Below are 9,957 nucleotides of genomic sequence, written 5' to 3'. Positions count from 1 at the left end.
ATCAATTTTTATAATTTATTTATTTATTTTTTGGCACTGTTGCATCATTTTATCTATTTATTCTATTTTATTTATTTAAAACTTATCTTTATTGTTGAAAGTATTACAGGTGTTCCCTTTTCCTCCCCATTTACCCCCTCCACCCCGCACCTACCTCCCACTCAGGCCTTCACCACCCTATTGTCTGTGTCCATGGGTTATGCTTATATGCAGATAAGTTCTTTGGTTAATCACTTCCCACCCACTCCCACCCACCTTCTCTCTGAGATTCAACAGTGTGTTCCATGCTTCCATGTCTCTGGATCTATTTTGTTCATCTGTTTATTTTGTTCTTTAGATTCCACATATGAGTGAGATCATGTGATATTTGTATCTCTCTGACTGACTTACTTCACTTAGAATAATATTCTCCAGGTCCCTCTACACTGTCTCAAAAGCTAACCAAAGCCTTCTGATTCATTTGCACTTGGTCAGCAGCCTTTAATACTGCAATAAGACTCCTTATAAGACCAAGGGAGAGGGATATATGAGATAGAAAAGAAAACACAAACAGATGAGGTACAGGCAATGTGACCATGAGACAGAGACTGGAGTGATAGACAAGAAGTGCTTGTAGCCAACAGAAGCTGAAAATGGGAAGGGACAAATTCTCCCTCAGGGCCTTTGGAGGGAGTGTGACCCTGCTGAGGCCTTAATTTCAGAAGGCTGACCTCCAGAACTTTGAGACAATAAGTTTCAGTTGTTTTGAGCCACCCACTTTGTGGTAATTTATTATGGCCGCTCTATGAAACTAATATAGGAGATGAAACAAGGCTACATTTCTAGAAGCAATTTATCAAACAGTGCCTATTATAATAAGTTATATCCTTATTTTCTTGCTTCAAATTGCAAAATAGTTTTACCCTTTAAAATTTCAAAAATTAAGTTATATATTCTTGCATTTAGATGGTAATTACCTGGTTCTAATTATATGACAGATAAATGGTAGGGAAACAGGTATGAATTATTATTACCTTGAAAGAGTTCATAGAGTAGCAAAAAAATTTTTTTTTTTTTTCAGATTTCTGGTGCTACTTTTCCACCACCTTCCCATTTAAAACTTTTATAATTTTGGCTTTTATATTTAGAAAAAGCATTTTCACAGAGTAAATTTAAATGCAATGTACAAATCATACCTAAGCCACTTGTGGACTTTGAAATAGCAATAAATAATTTGGAAGTAAATTTTAAACAATAAAGTTGATTATTTTACTAAAGTAATTATATTGTCCATGTGCATATACCCATATACATATGTGTATGTGTCTTTTCAAATATAAATTTTCAGCAATAAATTAAATGCTAAAAGAGCACCTGTCAGTATTTTAAATTTAAATTATTTCTTGTTCTCCAAATGAGTGCTATGTGATTACTGAATAATTTAAGTAGACATTAATTTTAATTAAAGGCATTGTAAAGTTTAATTCTCTTGATATAATCATTTTCTTTTGCTTCTAATTTTTGTTGTTAATCCTCACTTGAGAATATTTTTTCCATTGATTTTTAGAGAGAGTGGGAAGGAGAAAGGGAGGGAGGAAGGGAAGGAGAGGGAGAGCTATTGGTTGCCTCCTACACACGCCTGACTGGGGCCTGGGATCAAAACTGCAACCCAGGTACATGGCTCTTGACCAAAAATCGAACCTACTTGGGCTGACACTCTAACCACCGAGCCAGGGCTCATTTGCTTCTAATTTTTGCTCTCAGCAAGTAAAATGGATAAAAGGGAGGGGGGGTCAAAAGTAATTCAGGAATGATTTAATTCAATATTTAATAAGGCTGCTTTTAGGTGGGAATCATTTTAATTTTAGTAAGGAACAGTTGTGCATAACATCTTAACTTAAGAAGTGAAGAAGTGTGGCCATTTTGGGTATAAATCAGAAGTGGTAAGAGAATATAATTTAGAATATATTTTAACATTTATCCAATCACGAATGCTACAAAACAACTTTGATAATTAGGTGGTGAAATGAGACGTATTCATAAAACATATCTTCAAAATTGCCACAGCAGCTTGGTCCATGGCAGGTTCATTGGGCCCAGACCCCAGAAAATACCCTTGCATAGAAGTAAGTGGGAAAATTGTATATCTTAGGAAAATAGAGACAACACTTAGGGCAATAAATGACATCTGATGAGTAAAGTAGAAATCAAGGATATACACAAGTTTACAATTCAACTTCAGCAGACAAGATTTATTACAAATAAATTTAAATTGTAAAAACAATGGGCAATGGCAATCTACAATAGTTACAGAAGATACAACAACCATGGATTCATATAATAAATGGAAATCTAAAAATCTACAGTAAAATATTCAATGCTTATAATTATAAAGAAGGAAACATAAAAATGTAAAACACTGGACAATGATCAATTTCCTAGTCAACCTAGCATACATTATAAAACTGGAATAGGACTTGGCCTCCAAGGAAGTTTCCAATGGTCAAAGAAATCAACAACTAAAGCAAAGGAATATGCCAGGATAAGAAACATCATCAACCATATATTGCCCTATAAAGTTGGTCTAGGGTTTAAGACAGAAAATTATCATGATATATTTGGGCCTAGACATTTGTTCTGGTTTAGTACTCAGATATTTATTAGCGGCGATCAATGTTGGTTCAAGCAAATGCTACAGCTTTATCACAGAAGTAAAGATGCCAATGATTTTCACAATGTTGTCATCACAAACCAGAGTAGTTTATTGTATATCATGATCCAGTTCATACACACACAGCATTGAAAATGGTATCACAAAACAATCCCTACCCTGACCACAGGTACAAGAGGTTCAAATCAGGCTTCCCCAAGATGTACTGTATTTTGGCTCGTGAATTATTTTGAGCTGGAAGCTACTGAGACCCTGCAGGTTTATGAGAAACTTTTACCTCTCTCTTAAAGAATTTAAACTAGGGGCCTTGCCTGTAGTAACATTACCAAACCAGCCAAAGAACCTTGAGGCTAGAAGAAAGTTTCTTCCTACCCCACATGAGGTTCTCTAGTATTTTTTTTCTCTTTTACTTCTGTTTATTTTTAAAAAGTATTGCTAGTTTTAATCCCTTCATGGGCTGACACCTGCATATTTTAAAATCTTGGTCTAAAGAGAAACAAAATACTGGAATATAGAATTTATCTAGGTCTTATCATCATTTATAAGCCTTGAACACAAAGTAAAACAAAACCATTTTAAACTTACTGTTTTCTCTGTGAACTACAACCTATCTAACAGAAGCATGCTCTCATATTATAAAGGTATTATAACATTCCATGGTTGGCTGAATCTTATCATAAGAGTAGGAAATGGGAATAGTAGCTATGGGTATTTATTGATACCAGAACCGGTAAGCAGGACTCCTTCCCGCCCTCATGTCTCAGGAATCAAAGGTTGAAGCCAGGGACCAGAGGAGTTCAAACAAGGTAGGAGTTCATTGCAAACAAACACAGGCTCCCAGCTCAGGGAGGGGATTCAAATGGGCTGCCCAGAAGCATTCTGCCCTTCTCCTTACATCTGCTAAAGGCACACTCTTTGTCTGTCTGTGCTGCTCTCTGATTGGTTCTTGGCCTTTTTGCAACTTTTTATTTTGCACTTGCAAGAAAAACATCCTTGTTTCAAAACACCCTGTTTTTCTGTTATCCATCCTGTTTTTCTGCAGATCATTTTGTGGCTTCAGCTAGCTCCATGATTCCTCCTTCTTCCACCCCTTTTCCTGCCTACCTAATTCTGCTTTAACTCCTTTCATTATGGCACAGCTCCTTCTTAGATTCTTGCCACATTCACGGCAAATATCACTAACTGATCACTTCACTCTTATCAGTAGGCCTGGACACCTCTTCAAAGTCCTTTACAGAGCAGCTCTTTGCACAGTCAATGTTAATTAATAAGAGCTGCCAGCAATGCAGTCTCTTGAAAAACCCTGAAATATAATTCTCTAGAGTCTCTAAATAAGTAAGAGACTCACTAGAAAGGAATTTTTCATTATAGTTAAAATGTTAAACTTCCCATCAGAGTGATGTCAGCAAGATGGTGAAATAGGAAGCCCCAAACTTTACTCACAGAAACAACAACTTAAAAACACTAATTGCCTTTTTGAGCAACCCAGAAACCAGTCAAGAGGATCCTGCACCTCAGGTGAGAAGCAGACAAGAAGAACTACATTGAGCCCAGTAGAAAAATGTGTGGCATTTACTCTCCATAGTCACTCTCCACAGGACAGTACTGAATGATTAGGGGGGAAATCCCAATGCCTACCTTCTCACTGGGGAGGGAAAGAAAGAGTGGAACATACATCCAACGTTCTGACTTTTCAGGGGGCTAAGAGACTACATTAAGTCTTGTTTGAATCTAAATGCTGATAGGAACATGAAACAGGTTGGGGGCCTCTGAAAAAGGAGAATACCATAGCTTAGACTAGACTCAGAGAGACTGCAGTACCACAGACATGCACTAGCCAAAATAATCTTGAAAAAATAGAAAATAGTTGGAGGCTTCACACTTCCTATTTTCAAAACATAGTATAAAATGACAGTAATCAAGTTGGTGTGCTGGTGTCATAAAGACAGACATATAGATCAATGGAACAGAATAGAAAAATCAGAAATAAACCCTTGTGCATATGATCAAATTATCTTCAACAAGGGTGTCAAGACTACACAATGGGGAAGGGCTAATGGTGTTGGGAAAACTAGATATCCACATGAAAAAGAGTGAAGACAGACCCCAATTTTACACCATATTACAAAAATTAACTAAAAATGGATTAAAGACCTAAAGATATAAGACCCCAAGTGAAGAGACAAATTAAAAGGAACAAATTAAAGATATAACGGATTTCCCTTTATTCATTCTGCTTTGAAAATTCCAATCAAGAAGCATATTGTAAGACTGAATAAACTATATTCCATAATAGTCTTATTTTAAAAAGGAGAATCTTCTTTTAAAAATTAGTGCTTGCTTAATATTCACTTCAACTAATTAAATTCAGAGAAGGGATTTTCCCCCTTAAATGGATCCTAATCATTTTTGCACTAAAATATTATGTTTATTATTGTTATTAAATTAAACAAAGCTATAATAAAACCCTACTAACCATGAATAATTTAACAATGTCTTTAGAGGTCACTGGAAAAGTAATCTCTAATAAAAAAATTACAAGTTCTAAAAAATATAGCATAGGACCCAATGAAAATTTAAAGTAACTTTTTGAAATGCTTTGATTGAAAAAAAAATGAATGTCCCAATATTATATCATTTATAGTTCCATGAAGATTTTTTCTTTCCCTTTTTAAAGATTTATTTTCCTTAAAAATTCTCGTGTACTGTATATTCAGATAAATTTATGTTATTCCTCAAGTAGCTTATAAATATTTGATAAATGAAGAAATCAAATGTGGTTTTATACTATTTTTCCTTCTAATAAAACAAATAAACACCGCTCCCCCCACCACCGAATTCATACTCAGAAAGCCTGAATAACAGTAGTTGTACAGTCTGAGTAAACCACAGTTTCCTGATTTGAACATAATACCTATCTTTCAGGGATATTACACTGTATAGATATTTATAAAATATTAAATTTTATTATTCTCCCTCCAGATGATGGATATGAATTGTACACACTTTTACTGGCATTAGAACTAAACTCTCAAAGAACCATTATTCTCACTCTAAGTTATTATCCAGCAACTTTTGTAGCTCTCAAGAAAAGTAGTGGCAGGTTAAAGCTGGGGCAATAGGAGGCAAATTACTTTTGTTTTTTTTCATGTGGGCATTGGTAGAGAATGTAGAGCCAATAAGCTGTTATTCCTTAAAATAAACACACAAAAACACACATTCCAGAATTGTTTAATTACTGATAAAGATCATACTATTAAGGATATGCTGTCTAATATTGTAGTTGTGTGCTTTGTTAAAACAGACAACATACCCCAAATGGAGTCACTTATACTAAGTCCCACATTACCAGACTGAGAATTACAGTTTCTGTCCTTCCAGAAATGGAATCTTATACCAGTCAATCAGGAATCAACTGATCAGCACCGGTTAAGTAATCTGCCTGATAGACACCTGCTACCCCTAAAGAAAGTAACCTTACAATAACCAAGCCAATTTTTTGCCTAGTATAACTTTTTTTATTCCGCTCCCTTCTGCCTATAAAAGTCTTTCACTTTATACAGCTCCTCAGAGCTCCTGTGGGCTAGATTGGATGTTGCCTAATTCAAATTTTTTTTTTGCTTAAATAAACTCTTAAAATTTTTAATATGCCGCAGTTTATCTTGTAACAGTTCTCAGCACTTGAAATATGACCAGTCTAAATTGAGATGTGCTGTACTACATCCAAGTACACACTGAATTTCAAAGACTGAATCTGAAGTAGGAATGTAAAACATTTCACGAATAATTTTTTAAATTGATTAAATATTGAAATTATAATGTTTTACTTATCTTGGGTTAAATAAAATATGTTCTTGAAATTAAATTTTTACTTTTAAATGCAGCTACTGAAAGGGCAGAGCAGGACAACACAAAATGTACTGTACCCTCCATCCTGTGTAACTATGTATATGACTCCCTTTTCTTAGAAAACCGCGAGAATGTAACAGTTGCATAAACCTGCCAATAGGAATGTAGAGAAGTAGACTCAGTCCAAATTAGGCAATCTCTGTAACCCACGTCACTTCCCTAAGCCCACCCAAATGACCAACCCTTTATAACCTATCGTTCTCCCGGGGCTCGCTCTCTTGCCCTGCTGCTGCGTCAGAAAGAGGCTGGGAGCCAAACCCCGTTTTGAATAAAGACTCTTTGCTTTTGCATCGGAGAAAAGGCTCCCTGGTGGTTGATTATTGGGGACCCCGAACTCTGGGCATAACACTACTAGAAAATGTAAAATTACAGATGTGGCTGCCATTTTATTTTTATTGGATAATGTTGTTCTAGAGGGCCCAAAGGAAAAATGAGGCCCATACTTTTCTTAAAGTTGTGTCTTGTACAACATCATGCCAAACTGGATGCTTGCACTAACACTCTTAAAGGGTTCACATTTGAATATGAAGCATAATAAATGCATCTATATGAATTATGTTAACACCTAGAGATAATTTTCAAGAAACTAGCCTCTTCAGAGTTATATATATTTTAGTTTGGATAATAATGATCCCAAGAGTTCACCATTTATCTTTTAAAATCTCCTTGATTGGAGGTGGGAAGAAATGTCAAGCCAGCTGTCTAACTACATGTCTGTCTTTTGTAAAAAAGGCCAATCTACTCCATTAATTCAGAGTTGCAACTATATTCAAATATCAGACCTGCTGAAAACAGGCAATAGAAACTAATTTTCAGTAAGGCTAAGAAATAGTGTTATCTATTTTCTCTTCTTTTTGTACATATATAGATCAATTTCAGAAAAAAATATTTTTATTCTTTAACACAATTCTATGTTGAGAAAAATCCATTTATATTTGTAAGGGACAAGGTCAAATTCTTCATAAAATACATATTCTATTAGGTCATTGTGAAAACCTTGACCATTGAGGATCTAGTCATAAAATATTCCAGAAATAAAAATGAAAGGAGGGGCCTTTGGACTTCTCTTGGGTCGGCAGCTGACTGACCTGGGGCCCGGGCCTGTGGGCTTAGCCGACTACCATGGGTTCTTTGTCAACCCAGCAGTTTGCAGGTGGCTGTGACCAGGTACTGGAGGAGGCGCTGGATGACTGGGCCAGGGCAGTAGTGGAGCCGCAGCTGCTGCACTGTTCCCTGCATCTCTAAGTGTTCAAGGTGCACATGGGGTTTGGCTTCCTGTCCATGACTTCCCAAACTGGGGTTGTGCTGGACCCACCAGTGGATATCTTTGTGCAACAGAGTAAGCTGTACCTGGAGGGCTTCTGGAGCCTGAAGGAGGGTGAGGCAGTGGAGTTCATTTTAAAGAAGTCTTCCAAGGGCCGTGAATCTATCTGAGACACTGGCCCTGGTTGGGTGTTCTGTATTGGGAGTGAGAGGAGGCCAAAAGGGAAGGATATGCAGAAGTGCAAATCAGGGAGACAGGTGCTACAACTGTGGAGGTATAGACCATCATGCCACGAATTGAAAGTTGACACCCCAGTCCAAGATATGCCACTTCTGCCAGAGCATCAGTCATTTGGTGGCCTCATGTCCACTGAAGGCCCAGCAGGCCCCCAGCTCACAGGGAAAGCCAGCCTATTTTCAGGATGAAGAAGAAGAGATCCATAACCCTGCCCTGTTCCCAGATGCCCAGAATTGAGCCACAGTGAGTTTGAGGTTGTCCTTTTGTGATCAGGAAGTTTCGAGGAACAGGCATCAATTGGCACAATGGAGAAAGTGAGGACAGGGTGGGTAGGAGGCAGCTGGCACTGCCATGTATCTCAGGCCGGTTCCACAGCATCACCCCTCTTCCTTCTTGGCAAGGGAGTAAGGGATGAGGCAAAGGAACTCCAACCATACTCTATCCAAATGTATGTGAGGGCTTTGGGGGAGACCCCTCCCTACATGCTTTGAGTCTCCATCCCCAGGATTTCTAGCTTTGAAAGTGGCCTGAATAAGGAAGCTGTTTTCCTTTTAAATAAGGATATGTCATAATATTTCCCCTGCCAGAGAGAAAAAAATTAACATTAGGACAGAAATCAGACCAAAAAGAACTACATTCTGTGGGAGGGAATCTCTCAGGGGTACGGCAGGGTTTTTTTCCCATCTTGTCTCCTCATAACCCACTCTTGGGATAGGGTGCTGAGAATTGTCCCAAGCAATGGGTTGTGACAATAGGCAAAAGGTTGGTTGGGGAATAGCTGCATACCTGCTGCTCCTAAGATCACTCCCACCCCATTTCTGGGCCAATATAATTTTACTAGAGGCCCGGTACACGAAATTCGTGCACGGAGGGGGGTTGTCCCTCAGCCCAGCCTGTACAGTCTCCAATCTGGGACCCCTTGAGGGATGTCTGACTGCCCGTTTAGGCCTGATCCCTCTCACAATCCAGGACTGCTGGCTCCCAACTGCTTGCCTGCCTGCCTTCCTGATTGCCCCTAACCGCTTCTGCCTGCCAGCCTGATCACCCCCTAACCACTCCGCTGCCAGCCTGTTTGCCCCCAACTTCCCTCCTCTGCCAGCCTGGTCACTCCTAACTGCCCTCTCCTTCAGGGTTGATCACCTCCAACTGCCCTCCCTTGCAGGCCTGATCCTTCTCAACTGCCCTCCCTTGCAAGCTGGGTGCCTCCCAACTGCCCTCTCCTGCTGGCCATCTTGTGGTGGCCATCTTGTGTCCACATGGGGGCAGCTATATTGTGTGTTGCAGTGATGATCAATCTGCATATTACTCTTTTATTAGATAGGATAGAGGCCTGGTACAGGGGTGGGGGCCAGCTGGTTTGCTCTGAAGGGCGTCCAGGATCAGGTGGGGGTTCCCTTGGGGCATGGGGTGGCCTGAGTGAGGGGCCTGTGGTGGTTTGCAGGCCGGCCACGCCCCCTGGAAACCCAAGCAGAGGCCCTGGTATCTGGAATTTATTTTCCTTCTACAATTGAAACTTTGTAGCCTGGAGCGGAGCCAAGCCAAGCCTGGGGCTCCCTCCGAGGCCCGCAGCCATTTCTGCTGGGGTTATAATTGAAACTTTGTAGCCTTAAGCGGGTGAGCCCGGCCAGGGTGTGTGGAAAGCTTTGCTTCCCCTGTTGCTGGCGGCAACCCTGGCCTGCTCTCTCAAGCTCCATTCTGCCGCCATTTGTTTGAGTTTGTTTACCTTCTATAATTGAAACTTTGTAGCTTGAGTGGAGGCTTAGGCCTGGCAAGGGCAGGCGGAAAGCTTGGCTTCCTCTGTTACCTAGGAAACCTTGCTCTCTGTAGCTGTAGCCATCTTGGTTTGGGTTAATTTGCATACTCGCTCTGATTGGATGGTGGGCGTGGCTTGTGGGTG

At 39.4% G+C, this 9,957-nt stretch overlaps 1 pseudogene; it reads left to right on the top strand.

The window, feature by feature from the left end:
* The first annotated feature begins 7,681 nt into the window (after positions 1 to 7,681).
* LOC103301711 (protein lin-28 homolog A-like) lies at positions 7,682 to 8,297 on the top strand (annotated as a pseudogene).
* The last annotated feature ends 1,660 nt before the right edge of the window (positions 8,298 to 9,957 follow it).

The sequence above is a fragment of the Eptesicus fuscus genome, chromosome 1 (assembly GCF_027574615.1).
Source record: "Eptesicus fuscus isolate TK198812 chromosome 1, DD_ASM_mEF_20220401, whole genome shotgun sequence".
Lineage (NCBI taxonomy): Eukaryota > Metazoa > Chordata > Mammalia > Chiroptera > Vespertilionidae > Eptesicus > Eptesicus fuscus.
Note: the sequence above shows the minus strand (reverse complement) of the source record. Positions and strands in the feature narration are given on the sequence as shown.